General features: G+C 41.7%; 1 protein-coding gene across 1 annotated transcript in view; it reads right to left on the bottom strand.

The window, feature by feature from the left end:
* Nucleotides 1-15,451, bottom strand: part of ANKRD60 (ankyrin repeat domain 60) — a gene marked incomplete at its 5' end in the record, with an annotated part of 278,951 nt that overhangs the window by 27,046 nt on the left and 236,454 nt on the right.

Consider the following 15,451-nt stretch of genomic DNA (forward strand, 5'->3'; position numbering starts at 1 on the left):
TGCTACAAATTGTCCAGCTTCAGAGCTACTGTTCTCATAACCAGTTACTTTTCTAATTTCCTTCCACTGCATAATAGGAGAAGAAAAGCAAAACAAAAAGGAGAGAAGTTTGTCAGAGATGAGAAAGGATAGAAGAAAAGAGAAAAAATCAGTTGAGAAAAGGTGGCAGAGGACATCTAGGGATTATGCTCTGTAAAAAAAGGCTAAGAGCAGAGACTTTCATAGCAACTGAAGGGGAAAATAAAAAAAAAAAAGGCACAACAAAAAACCCTGTCTCCTGTGGTGAAACTTCAGTGAAATGCTATTAAGCATAAATCTTTTATTGTATTGTCCTGCAGGCAGTCTGGTAAAAACTGTATTCTCAGCATAAATGAACTCTCCCATCATAAAAAAGGAAAAAAGTCTGCTTTCAGGACTGGCTCCACGAAATGGCTGCTGAGATACCCACAAGGGTATATTTAGGAGCAGCAGCAAGGAGAAGTAGGTGCAGATATTTCCTGCTGAAATAAGGTCTTCTGACTGAGCAGACGTGTCAGATGTGTTTGCCACCAGCTTCCCATGGGCTGGCAAAAGACTGCATTTCACATAAAGGATTTAGCCCAGGGAGAGCATTTAGCAAGGAAATAACTCCCTCTGTGATTTGTCAGGATCTCCTTTAATTGGGTCTTTTGCTGGGAGAGAGGGAACAACACGGGCCAAATCAGCCTTGGAGTTACAGCAAGGATAGATTTGAACCCCAAGCTGTGGAAGAGAGCGAAAGGGTTTTCAAAAGGAAAGGGAAAAGAAAAGTTTTTCAAAATGTTGATCTGGAATAGGAAGCCTCTATTTCAAAGAGACAGTGATGTAGTGGGTTTCTGATTTAGCCCATCTTCTCCAGCAATGATTACCTAGAATAGCCAGAAGCCACTGAGTCACCCTCTCCTAGAAGGTGACATGAGCAGGACACGGACATGTGGATGAAGACTCAGACAAACAGCACATCTAGCCAAAGGCAGAACCACAAAATCTTGCCTTTTTTTTTTTGTTTTGCCTTTTTTTTTTTTTCTTACTTAGTCCTTAGTGGCTTATTACATTTCTATTACATTTACATACATGTGTTCTAACCTCAGCAAAGCTCTCACCACCCAGCTAGCTTATAATTTTAAAAGAGATTTTGAGGCAAGATTTTAAGATAGTTTAGAAGTGCCATTATGTAATGTCCACATGTGGTCAAACAGTCAACTATCAACTTGACAATGATAGTGTTTGCATGCAAATCATGGTCACCAAATCTGTTGTGTGACAGCCCCTGTTGCATTTGAAATAACAGACTAGCTCGTTCCGGTATATCTGGCCATGGAAATGAAAGCTCATTTGGAAAAGAACAACAAAATGCAGTAACACATGAAAGGTGCTCTCCACAGCTGCCCGACAGGGGCTGTAGGCAGGTGGGGGTCGGTCTGTTCTCCCAAGTAACAAGCAACAGGACAAGAGGAAATGGCTCAAGTTGTACCAGGGGGAGGTTTAGGTTGGATATTGGGAAAAATTTCTTCATCAAAAGGGTTATCAAGCATTGGAACAGGCTGCCCAGGGAGGCGGTGGAGTCACCATCCCTGGAGGTATTTAAAAGATGTGTAGTTGTGGCACTTAGGGACATGGTTTAGTGGCAGACCTGGCAGTGCTGGGTAAATGATTGGACCCAATGATCTTAAAATCTTTTCCAACCTAAATCATTGTGTGATTCTATGAGTCTATGCTGTTAAGTTGGGGATATTTCTGCTTCAGATTAAACCATTTTTCTTGAAACAACAAACCACTTAAATATTGTCTGTTTGCCACTACACCCTGATTTTTGTTCCTTTGCCAAGTAACCACTCTTACCCTCTGAGCTCCTGTATGACCATTCTTTAAGTCTTCTGAGACAGCAGTTCCCTCAGAATTCCTCTCAGTCAGTACATCTATTACGAGCCCCATTTGTTAATAATAGCTCCCAAATATCCCACCCATATAACCTTGCTTTCACGTTCCCCACATGGCACCCCTGCTTCTGGGAATGGCCATATTTGGAGCACTCAGATGGTATTTTGGAGGATACCCTGAGAAAGAAGCTTTCAAACCAGCTATCATAATGCTTCCCTTTATAATGTTTGAATGAATAGAGTCATAAAATCACAGAATAAGATAGATTGAAGGGGATCTCTGGAGGTCTTTTGCTCCAGTAAGGTTCAAGGCTAGCTCAGGGCCTTATTCAGCTGAGTTTTGACGATCCCGAAGGATGGAGATTCCACTGCCTCTCTGGGAAGCCTGTTTTGGTGCTGTACCACTCTCATGATGAACACCTCCTGAGGGTGCGTGCCAGCCCCATTGTCCAGGTTGTTGATGAAGATATTAAACAGCACAGACCCACAATGAACAACTATACCAGAAAATCCCTTTTGCCAGCTCATCAAGTTAGTTTTAACCCTCACTTCTACTGACAAGCACTGCTTACAGTCTTGTGGCCAGACACTTTTAGTCACTTCATTTTGATTTCAAGCCTTATTCATGACAAATATATACCTGTTTGTACCAGTTTATGCCTGTCTCCTAGAAATAATTCTTATTTTTCTTGGGGAATATGAATTCAAGGCCTCCTGCTGCCAGGACATGGTACTTTCAGAATTCAAATAGCCCCTCTTCATCACTCATTCCAGGTGTTTTATATACATTCTTCTAATTACAGGTTTTGCACTCTCAGTCTTTGTACATGTGAGGGGTTTACCTGAATCATTTTTTATCCATTCCCTCATGGTTCCAAAGTCTTCCATTATTTAGGTCAGTGTATCCTCACTCCCTCCTTCCACTTAGATAAAAGATCAATTTGCCCGGTTTTTCCTTTAAATTTTTTTTCTTTAACATCTCATGCCTGAGATATTGTTGCTGTTGCTGTACTGAGTAAAGAATCACTTCATCTTTTCAAGGTAGTAAAGGCCACATTTAAGACCTTGTGCTCATTAGTTTCTGAAACTGCAAAACTGCTTTCTGTGTGCATTATTATCTCATTAGCAGATCATGCTTGGATCGTAAGTGCAATCTCATGATGTGGTTGGAAGTTTTCAATCTCAAGTTTACGCACAATACTGTGAATTTACACATTTCTTTACATACGACACTGTCCTAAAGCCTCTTTTGATTATAAAATGTTTGGGTTGTTTTTTTCTGATTGAAGCTTTCCATATATGCTGTTTTGGCTTTTTTTTGCTTTCCTCTCACCTTGGACAATAAAAATTGCTGTTGTTTTTATAGCCTGTTTCATCTTTAGGGGTGGAGCAGGGATGGCAAGGCAGGATGCTGGGTAAACTAGAATTCTCAGTTTATGCCAAAGTAGGTTCCCTGCTGGAGCTGGATTTAAACGTATTTTTCTTTATTCAGTATGATTAACTCTGATGCCAGGGGATTCTTGGTACATTTCCTAAGGATAAATCCATGGGAATTGCAGACACTTGCTTAAAGATGATTGTTCAAAGTGTGGAGCACTGGGAAGGAGGCCTAAAAGTAAAATATGATTAAAATTCTGCTGTGCTTTTAGCCTGCAGAGATTTAGGGGTCCTGGATGCTTCAGAATCAGAGTTGCAAAAAACCCCACCTGTCTTCTAACCCAAAAATAAACTGGAACCGAGTAACACACAGTGGCAGGCACAGACTGGCAGTAATATGCTATAATTATATACAATTTCCTGCACAAAGAGGGATATTTCCAGGTAATTTGTGACTGGCCTTTAAAAAGTGTATTTGGGCATTAAAAAACCCTCAGATTTTATTTTAATGAACTTTAAAACGATGTGATGCAATAAAGGCAAAGTAAGTCACACTCAGTGCAGTCTGTCAGGTGGAGTCGAGGAGAATATGTGGCTGCAGAGCAATGTTACTGCTTCCAACCTGAACCTGGAAGCAGGGAAAGTGAGTTTGTCACTTCAGGAAAAAAATGCAGCTCCAGCTCATGTAATCTGCAAGGAGTCTTCTCCTCAGCCCTCTGAGAAGTAGCATCTACAGAGTATCAGCATCATGATACTCTGCAACAATAAAAAGGCTACTTCTGCAGGGCCAGCCCTGCTCTGCGCACAGCTGCCTGCAACGCAGACGGCACACTGCCTGCTAAGGAAGAACCCGTTAAAAGCTTGCAGAGGGGAACAATAGCAAGGAATGATGCTGGCTGTGTCCATGTTAACGATTTTATGTTGGGGCAGGAATGTGCTTTTATAGCAAATCAAAAAGGAGGAAGGAACTGAAACTGAGAAACTTTTCCCGAAGCCTCTGCTGGAACAGCTGTGTTCAGGGTGCGCACCGCGAGGCCCGAGGGGCTGCCTCTGCATGGTGAGATAAGGACAAGGCAAATCCGCACCATCTTCCAAAGAAAGCCACTTTCCTAATGCGAAACCTCATCTCAAAGGCCCATCAAGCTTTTTGCGAGCTGCCCTAAGCAAAGAAAAGCACATACTGGCACCAGGTTAATCAAACCAGACTGCTTCTACTTAGTAGCTAACCAGTGTGGCATTGGTTGAAAGTTGCTCCCAAGGCAGCGCAGTGCACTGAAAGTTACTTGGGAGTTTGCATGTCTGGGGCTCCTGGACTCGGTTGGGCTCATGAATGCAATCCCCAAGCATTGGCATGCTGCCCAGAGAGATTTCTTAAAGAAATCATAATTTCTCTGCAGCGTCAGAAGGTCTTACTCTTTCCTATGGAAGTTCAATCACCTTTAACTGTTGAGTAGAAGCGGCTCATCCCTAGGAGCTTTGAAACCCTGGACAATTTTCTGCAATGAAACTCTACTCTCTCACCATAGTGTTACAATTACTAGCATTAGTTGTCTCTTCGAGATATGCTGGGAGATCCAGTTTAAGCCATAGAAGCCTTTTACTAGATGGCTGAGCAAGGAAGTAACATTGTTCAACCATTTCCTGAACATTTGCAGAATGACCCGAGTGCAAAAAATTAGAGATGGTTCATGCTCTTACTTGAAGGCTATCTTAGTCCCTTGTAAGCGGTATTTACATTTTTGTATGAGTCTTTAAACCAACCTAGACTTGTTAGCTTGTAAGCACAGAGATGTAAAACTCTGTAGGTGCATTTTCAAAATCCTGAGAGAATTTTAGACAAATGCAGTGGTGCATTTCTGAATTTTCTGTCAGTGTTTTGTGAACTGTGCAAGACTCAAAACAGTGCCTGAGGAGGGATTCCACATGGCTTAAAATAGAGCAGAATGGGACTAAATGCACAAAGCTGGACAATCTGAGTGAGAACCTAGAGCATCCCACCCAGGCCACCCATGGACCGGTGAGGTTACACTCCCCAGGCCATGCTCTCCATCGAGCCTGCTTACAACTGCCTCATCCCAGCTGTAGGGAGGCTGTTGTGATTTCTAAGCTTTTCTTTCTCCTCTGCCTCTACTGAGCTTTCAGGTCTCAGTGTTAGCACTGATGATTCACCATGTGTCAGACACCTTGGGAAAAAGAGAGAAAGGGGACAGCTAGTTATGGTAGGAATAAAATATTGCTCTGCCTTTGATTTTCAATTTTCATTCTCATAAATTCTTTGCAAGTTTAATTCAATTTGAAAGTGGTAAAACACTTTTGCAGTATCAAACCTAAGCTCAGAGCCTGAAGCAACAGGTCCCAGTGGCCAGAAGAAAGGACACCAGAGACTGAGTGAGTGTCAGAATGGGGACAAGATCAGGTGGCAGTGGCAGGCTCATAGTTCTACCTAAGCATCTACAGCTTCCAGACGGATGTGACAGGGAGGAGAATGGAAGCAGAGAAAAACTCAGTTTAATGGGAATTTCTGTTGCTCCCATGGGATACGTAACCTCAAAGACCTTACTTGTTCCCTCCAGCCAGTTACAATGCTGTGTCTTCTGTTCCCTTCCCTGCTGGGCAACCTTTGCAGAAAACCTTTTTCCAGAAGAAAAATTGGGCTGCAGCAGAACTGTGAATATTTAGAGAGGCTATGAATACTTTTTGTCTCTTTCACTGTGGCCATACATAGGAGAATTTTTTCCTCAGATGATTTTTAGGAAGCAGACAGCAGCTTTGCCATTGTGAGAAAAATACAAGCTTGTTTCTGAGAGCTCCAGGTAACTTAGATGATTGCTTTATGTTTTCATGTAAGTTAGGGTTGAACCATAATTGTAAAATCACAGGCTTTTGCTGACTAAATTTTAGGTGGGTTATTATAATCAATTATAAAGTACCCCTGCAGTTGAATTTTTATTCCATTCCCTTCCCCTGTAAACCTTATGAAAAAAATCCCATCCCGTTTTTTTGGTATATTTTGAGATGGCAACTTTTCCTTGGTGTCTCTTGTGTTTATTACAGAAGAATTGTCTAGAGCACAAGCAATATCTGAGGTTTCAATATGGCCTGATAAAACTACAGATTGCTCAGCTGAATTCTTTATCAGTACAGGGTTCACAGATATTAGGGGTATGTGCAGCACCAAGCACTAAGGGACTGTTTATTCCAGGCTAGAGATATGATCCAGTTAGTGAAGTTATCAAGTATTTTGCTAGTCATAAGGGTGGGAGAAGTTAAATCCCAGGGTGCTGAAATTAGGATTGAGAAATCATGGTAAAGAAAATTTCACATGTGAAAGAACTTAAGGCACAGAAACCACACTGGCAATTTTCCTCTTACTTGGTCTTGTGCTCAGAAAAACTTCTAGATGCTTTCAAAGACACATTTGGTCCCTTTGTGCTAAAGTAGTGCCAGAGCACACATTAGAGGCTTGGATTTTCCCATAGCAACTGATAAATTCTCTATTAGGAAAGGAATCTTTTCAGTTCAATCAGTATTAATTTATTGAAAAAAAATCTGAGTTTAAATGGAAAACAAAGGCTCAGATAGGTGGAATATCCTCTGAAAGTTAAGCAAGGGTATTTTTTTTCTCTACTTACAGCTAAGGTGGATTAACAGAGGCATATGGAGAAGATCAAATATACCTTGAAATAATAGATGTATAAATCTGCAGACTAAATCTCTCTTGAGTACTGGACAAGAAAGGGGGAGAGAGGATATAAAAATGTGGAGATCATTTACTGAGGGGATATAGTACTGAAAAGCCAGAGGGGTTCTAGGATCTTCAATATTTTATAAGAGGAAGCTTAAAGCTATTTTAATAAACCGTTGAGGCCAGTTTTTTAAAAATGTAAATGTACAACTGTGCACACAATCTGCATATGCAAATCACCACAATTGGGCAAGCAAATCAGATAATTGCATGCAAATATGCCTACTCACTCTGTGCCTGTGTCTACAATGGTAGTAACTGTGCATGCAAATTAGGTACACATTTTGTACACATAAAGGTGCAGCTTAAGTGGCATATGGCATGAAAATATGGTATATAATGTAACAAAAGAGGGAGAAGGAAATAGCAAGGGATACAGAGTTAGCTGTAAATAATAATATGGAGCATACACAAACACACACACATTAATCTATAAACACGGGATTATAAGAAAGAAAACACATGGGTCTTTTGAGTGCTTAAGGAACTGAAATGACACACAATGTGTGGAGAAGGCATCTGTCCAAGCTAATACAGCTTCCCAGGAGACCAAGTGCCCATTCACAACACAGGCTGAGTATGGCTTTTCAGAGCCCCACCAACTTCTCACTCATTTGATGCAATGACCCCTCTCCTTGAGGAGAAGATGGAGTTCAGTCTCTTAGGCTTACACAGGCTGAAGACTGAGACTCAATTGTTGGCAATGCTGCCAAATGAATAACAAAGGTAGTGGTGGTTTCTGGTGACACGTGGACAGATGTCTTCAAGGAAAAAGGCTTTATAACCATTTTGTCTTTCAAAAGTATTGATTTTGTTTCAACTACCAACCTTTCTCCTTTGGAGCTAACCAGCATAACCTCATTGCCTTTCTCCATTAAGCTTACTTGTTTTCAAATCGTACTATAGCGAGATGGCTGGCAGATGGGATGGATGGATGGACAGGAGGAAAGGATTCTAACCTCAGCTGTATCCTTGAACTTAAAAGCTGTGTTATATTTTTAAAGCACCTAGACCTTTAACTTAGTTGTTAGCAGATTAATGAGATGCACAGACTGACATTTTATTTGAAATTTTCCAGGCAGGGAAACATATAGTGCTCAGCACGAAGAGCAGACTGAGTTGCGATGACAGCAAGCCCCCTCAATCACTCCAGGCTTCAGCATGCTCACAGATAAGAAACAATGAGCACAAGTTGGAGAACAGAATAACAATGTTTATTAAATTTTGATTCAGTCCCTTTTATGTGTGTGATTCCACATTTGTGCCACACTCAAAACAGCCATAACAGCAAAGATCACTGGTCACTCGGTGCCTTCAGTATTGCGCTCACGGTACTCAGGGCTTTGAAGAGTTATTTGGAGGCCCACAACCCACAAAGGTCTTAACGATTGAAAGACAAGCTGGAACAAGAGTCAGACTGGCCCATGAGCATCTGAAACATATGATTGCATAGGGAAGGCAGAAAGTTGTCCAAAACCACTTTTTCAGTGTTTTTGTTGTCTGGCTTTCCTTTGCATCTTTGGAAACCTAGGTGAGGTTTTGCCCTTACCCACACAGCTCTGCAAATTCACTGAACAGCCCCACCGTGAGGATTTTTCTGGCCATACTGCTTCTTCCATGAACCTAACCGCCTGAGGAAGGCTCTAGAGGATGGATGGCACTTCTGTGGGAAACACAGGTACTGAAAACAAGGGAATGGCTTGGCGAACCAGTTAGGCATCGTGCTGTCTCGTACACCACAAAGAGTTTTTTTTCCCAAATCTCAGCCCTGTTTGCCATTCTTTTCTTTTTCAAAAGCCCTAATCCTCTAAAAACCAGACAGAAACTGTGATGTTTCTGTCATGTGCATAGTTTGGCTCTGTCCATCTTGTGATACACTGAGATGAGCAGCCCTTCGACTTATGACTAATGTCCTAATTGTCTACTGTTTTATTTCAGAGCAACACAGGGGTTTAAAGTTTTTAAGCCAGCTTTGGCCCAGGTTCAGAGCACATATCTTCCCTTACAATTCTGCATAGCCTTACAAGCCAGAGCAACAGAAAGTTGGAGCTACTTCGCACACACCGAGTATGGGTGCCCGTGCACACATTAAGAGAGCTTTCACTTTTCAGTACGTATCTACGCTAAACTGATTTCACTGTTAAGAATGGAGAAAACTTAGTGCTTAATGGATTTTTACTAAACTTCAAGGTAGTTTGGAAGTACATTCTGACATGCAGCATTAAGTACACTGCTGCAGCTGCACTCAGAGGAATGGGCAAATGTGTGCAAACTCACAGACCAGGGCTTTTACCTCACTTCAGATTGCAACCTGAGCCTTTAGGGGCTTATCTCAGCACCCAGTGGAGTTAGTGAGAGAGTACCCTCTGGATTTAGGAAGACTTGGATGAATCGGTCCTGTAAAATTGCTCTTAGGAGCAGCTATGTTGGTAAAAATAGATATTTCTAAGCTAGAACAGGTTTATTTTACAGACACACATCTCCCCAAAAAGTAGCAAAACTGTGCACACACAGTTTCATTCTGATCAGATTTTGTTTCTATTAGTGAAATCACAAACTTTCAGAAAGGCATGCTGGATGGCTTCATGGATGATACCCATGTGAGGCTTTAAAATACATCTTAAGAAGCACGTAGGGAATCTTTGTCTCAGACCCGTATGTAGGAGCTTTGTCTTAGCTGACAAACTATAACTGTCAAAAGTAACAGTCAGGAATTCAACTTCTCTGAGCAAATATAGGTAGCAAGAATTCCCCTTTTATCAAAATTAAAATAAAATCAGATAAAACAAGGACTATATCCAGCTTGTCCATTTCTCCCTGTCCACGCACTTTCCAACTCCTGCATGTATGTTATATTATTTTTCCTCTTCTTCTCTTTATAGACATAGACTCTTTAGAGCAGCTATTGTCTCTTTACATAATAAAAATAATTTTCTTTTCATAATCTCTGAAATAAGGGCATCCTGGTGTTTTTAGGCATAATCTTAAGGGAAATAATAAAACTCTGTGTTGCAGGCACACATAGGCAAACAGCCAGGATAGCAATACCCACCTCAGCCTGCTTTGCTCCCAGCAGTTAGGCAGCTAGCCCAGGAGCCAACACAGCTATCACAAGTGACAACAGAGCACAAGTTTTGGCTAGGAAGTGCTTTTTTTTTTTTTTTTTTTTACAGGCTTTTCCACTCAGCTGGCTTTGATACTATTTACCCTCAGGTACTTTGGAAATAAGGTAGAGCAATCTCAGAGTTGTTAGCAGTTGGTTTTGAGAACTCCTAAGAGACAGTGAAGGGCCAGAGCTCTGGCAGAAGACCAGCACAGCACCCACTGGAAAGCAAGAGATGAAGAACTGGGAAATTACTGTCTGGCAAATAAATTTCAGCTTCTGGAAGGATACTGAAACAAAAGAATGAAACCATTTGTAAACCCACAGAAGATAACAAGAAAATGAGTAAGCACAAACATGCAGTTACTGGGAACAGATGATGTCAAACCAAGCTCAGTTCTTTCCATGACAGGATAACAGGCTCAGGGATAGAGGAGAAACAACAGTTGTCACGGCTTGTTTTAAGCAAGTCTTTTGACTCTGACTCACAAGACATTCTTATAGGCGAGCTAAAAAATTTGGTCTTGGAGCAACTCGACAGTGGATGTAAGAGGCTGAAAAACTATCCAACAGAGGATTTAACAAGAAATCATTGTCAGATTGGAATAAGATATTGAGTGGATCCCTGAAGGCCTGTTCTAGGTCTAGTTGCATTCAGTATTTCTGTTAACATCTTCGAGTGTGAAACAGGAAAATTTGCGGAAGACACAAGGATAGCAGGGACCTGTACATAACAAATTAAAAAAACAGAATGCTTTTCAGTAAAGTGCAAGGTATTACTACAACTTTAATAGCAACAACCAGAACCAGAAATAGTGGGACACAGCTGCAATGATTACAGCACCAACAATCTGGGGTGGTAGAGAAGGCAACTGTTATCAGAGTGGACACATAAGAAGTGAAGCTACCATGGCATACAAAGGAAGCAAGGAAGGCTTCCACTGAAGTACTCTTTCCATGCTTTAGAGTAACTTAAAACTTTGAGCTGTCTGGAAGATGCCAGAAGGCGGCAATCACAATTAGTGTCCTTGAGGTCAGGGTCCCTAGGTCTCAAATGGAAGCTTGAAAGAACTAGAGGGATTCCATTTAAGACAAGAATTAAAATTTACAAAAGACTGCAGAAAACATGGGGGAAAAAGCACATTGTCAAGAGAACAAGAAATCCTGGGCTTAAAGAGCAACAAGGAGAAACTTTCTAACTGAAAGAGCAGGGAAATACTGGATAAATTATCTGGAGTGGTTGTTGAGTTTTGGTTTGGGAAATAATTAAGAAAGGTTGGACAAAGGTCTGTCTCAAGTGATGTAGGTAAATTCGGCACAGCGTGGAGGGTTGGACTGGGTAACTCCTTGAGACTCTGTTCTTTTGCTGTTTGTGCATGTGGGTAGAAATCTTCGGTCCTAATAGCCAAATGTGGGAAGTTAGAAGCTAGAAGTTAACAGATTGCTTTTTGAATAGGGCAGCTAGGAACTCTGAAAAAACCCTCCCATAGTCTTTGTAATGTTAATAATAATAATAATTAATAGTAACAGAAGGTTGCAGCTAAGGCCAAGGACCAAGGTACAGTTGATGATCTCTGTGCATTACTTGCACAGCATTCCTGCCCAGGGCTGGTAGAGGTTGGGATCAACTAATCTTGATTATGCACCACTGTCTTTTAATTTTGATCTAGGCATATGACAGACATCTGCAACGTAATACAGACGTGCACAGGCTCCAGAAGTAGCTGGTGTGCTCTGTGTCACCCAGTTATCATGGGCTTAATGAAATCTAGGTTAAATCCCCTAAGAGATCAGAGAACAATGCCTTTTCATCAAAAATCTTGAGCTTGCTAGCACAGTGAAAGATGAAGTGTTGCATGCTTTACAACCCATTCCAAGTCCCTGTGGGATTAGTTAATTATTCTTTGCAATAATTAAGGTACAAACAATTGATATAAGAATCTCCATTTGTTTATAGTGTGAGGATTCCCTTCCCCCAAGGCTAGAGAAAGCTCCGAATACATTTATACTCCAAAGCTGCTGTTCTCCAAAGGGAGATTGTTCTGCTTGGCTGAGAATGAAAGCCATCTCGTTGCTGTGGCAGGTATGGCTATATTAAGGCAGCAGTTGGGGGCCCTCAGGAGCTACTTGATTACATGTTGGAACAGCTTCATTCTTCAAGAACTGGCATCAAGCCAATTAGTCCTATAGGAAGAAGGATGTTTTAACTAGACACATCCATCTACATTGCAGCTTTATAAACACATTGTTTTCTAGGTATGGACTGCATGTGCATTTCTATTTCTCTTTTTCAAGAAAGGTCAAGGGACACTTGTGATTTAGGTTCATGACTGATGTGCCAGGAACCCAAAAAGCATGTCAGTGAAATTCAGACTCTGTCTTTCCTGTACTAATTACCTATAGCACTCACTGAGGAACAAGTAAGACCTGAAATTATTCAGTTTGGCCTTAATCTGATAATCTAGCATAGATATAAGGAGCTAGAAGCAAAATCGTTGCAGTTTGTAAGCAGCCTATAACATCCTGCTCAGAAAATCTGGCCTTTAAAAAAGAGCAGCCTCAGGAACCTGCAGCCACTTAGAAATGAGACCAAGAACATACAGTGGCCAAAGTAATAAAACCATCCACCTCACATAAAGACCACAACCCTGGACGTGTTCAGTGAAGAGGGGAACACACAGCTGGCTGTGAATGCAGCTGGTAGCTGCAAGTACACCTCCCTCATTCCCAGCCCTTTCTTTGCCAAGGGCTCTGTCATGGTGCAGACCCAACCAGCTGACCTGACAGCTCCCCACACACGGAGTCAGGGGCAACAGGCAGAGGCTATTGATGCTGCCTCCTGAGCCTGCCGGCTAGTGCCACCCTGCTGGAAGGGGCTCCTTCTGATGGCTCTTCCTCTAGTGCTCTTAGCTCTGTTAACCCTTCCCTTTCCCCTTCCCAGCCTTTCTGACTTGATACAAGACTTGCATGCTGGGAAAGAAGGAACCTGAGAGGCTTTTTTCAAATCATTGACTTGACTCACAGGGTGTGTTCCAGCATGGAAGCCAAAGGCTGCTCCAGGTTTACTGGGAATGGGAGGTGCAGATTCTCAGCAGAACTTTGGCAAGAAGGCTTCCTTTGTCAGTCTGCCTTGCAGCTAGCAAATGGGAAGGTGGGAAGGAACAGCCCTGAGATTCCAGATTCTTCCTAACACACACATTACTTGTAAATGAGAGCCTCTGTAGGTTCAAACATTAGGAAAAAAATATTATAAATCACCTACTTTAAGATCTACAGTAAATATAAAGAGGATAATTTTAAAATATTCCAATTATATTACAAAAAGTAGCCCTCTTAATACCAAGCTTATAGAAGCTGGTTGCAGATCGTAACTGGGCTTCAGTGTTACAAGCATTACTATAAGCTAGAAACTTTGCTTCCTCAGAGAAGCACAAAGATGGTGGTGGGGACAAAGTTCTAGCTCCTGCAAGACACCAAAGCTGATCTGTAGGAGCCAGGAGGAGGTTTGGACATAATGTACTTGCAGCACCAGCACATAAAACAGAAGTCAGCCAAGGCAGCATGCCCTGCCAGGCTCTGCAGGACAACACTGCTCTTCGTCCCTCTGGGGGTACTCTCAGCACTCAAAAATCCTAAAAGGGAAAATAATCCTGACTTTTGCACCAGGCTGCTTTGAAGGTATCAAACCCAAGACTGCCACAATATGACATCTGGGCCATCGCACCTATGCGTATCAGCCACTTGAATGCTGAAGGAGAAAGGTCTTGCAAGCATAGGCACCTAAGGAGGGTTAAATAGTACCCAGTTTCAGGTATCTCCACCTGAACTTGTTGGCTGGACTTCCTTTAAGAGCTAATGGACAATCACGCTTGCAAAGTGAGATTCATCCAACCTCTCTTAGTAGTCAGCTGCAAGTCGAGGTGAATATCACCTTTGAAATGTCTATTTCTCTTCATTGAGTGCAAAAGAAGTTGAAAACACTGTTTCACACAGGCATGCCTACATTATGGACATTTCTGAGTAGGTGAAATGAATCCCAGCCAGACTGTGTGAGAGAAAGGGAAAAACTGCAGAGCTGAAATACTGCTGCAAAGCATTTAGCAGCATCCTATGAATTTATTCTTCTAGTTTTGCACAAATACAAAGTCCTCAAGCATCCAGCAGTGAGGTCTGATTTTTAAATTATTTGAATTTTCTCCCTCTGCATGCAGCTCTGTTAGAGGAATTGCAGAACCACAGTGCTTTTTCTCTGGATGTGTCCTATGTTAGTTTGCAGAAAAAACGTAAAAGATTACTCCCTGAGTGGTGTTTTCTATCATCTCTTCGATAATTAATTTTCTCATTAAATGGTGACCATGAGTTTACAATAAAAAGTAATTTAGAGAGGACACAAGCTGCGAAGGTTGGATGAGCTTTTGAACACGCTGTAATTGAAGGCCTTGATACATGACGAAGGGTAGTTTGAGTGTCTTTCCAAAGGTGCTATCAACAAAACTTTTACTGAAATGACAGCTGTCAAGAACAACAGCCTCGTTAACCTCAGTCCATCCCAGGGCTGTCTACAGTACTCCACATGAAAAGCTATCAGAATACTGCCAAGCTGTTTCCTACTTGTCACATTTCAAATGGCTTAAGTCCCATGATGGTTATGTCTTATAATTAGTCACTAGTTGTGCTGTCAGGTATTTCGTTCCCACAACTGTGTAGAGAAAGGAGGATTAGCTCCTAAATCCTCCAAAAAGGAATGGCTAACATTGATTCTGCTCCTCCTTTTCTGCAACGATACAATACTGACCCAGAGGAGTCCCAGTCTCTAGTAGCATGAAGAAGCACATTTCTAGAAAGCACACACTACTAACCTTTCTGCATACTTTTGGTAAAGATGCGCACCATTGTAGGGAAATGTGCCTGAATTCAAGACTGTTTTCACACACACTCTCAATTGTCTTCATCTCCTTGTAAAGCATCAACCTCTTGTTTAGTCATTGATGTATCTCAACATGGGAAACTCCTAGGTTCAAAGCTTACCTTCTGTTACTTATTTGGTGATACAAGTATTTCTTCCAGTGTTTACCTAGCTTATGTGAGCCCCTATAATTTTGTCAGTATTTCCTTTTCAAAAGTAGTTTGTCTGTTCAAATACACCAAATGTAAACTGAAAAACAAAACCTGCATGCAGTTTGAAAATAAGAATGCAGAAAGCGGTAAGACAGGAACAGCACTGCCAGAGATGAGGTATTGGCAGGGAGGGCATCTTTGTTCACTCTACGAGGGATCCAAGTTAGCAGGGGCTTAATTCTAACAAAGGCGACGGACATGCCCTGCAAG

This window comes from Falco punctatus (genome assembly GCF_963210335.1).
Source record: "Falco punctatus genome assembly, chromosome: 10".
NCBI lineage: Eukaryota > Metazoa > Chordata > Aves > Falconiformes > Falconidae > Falco > Falco punctatus.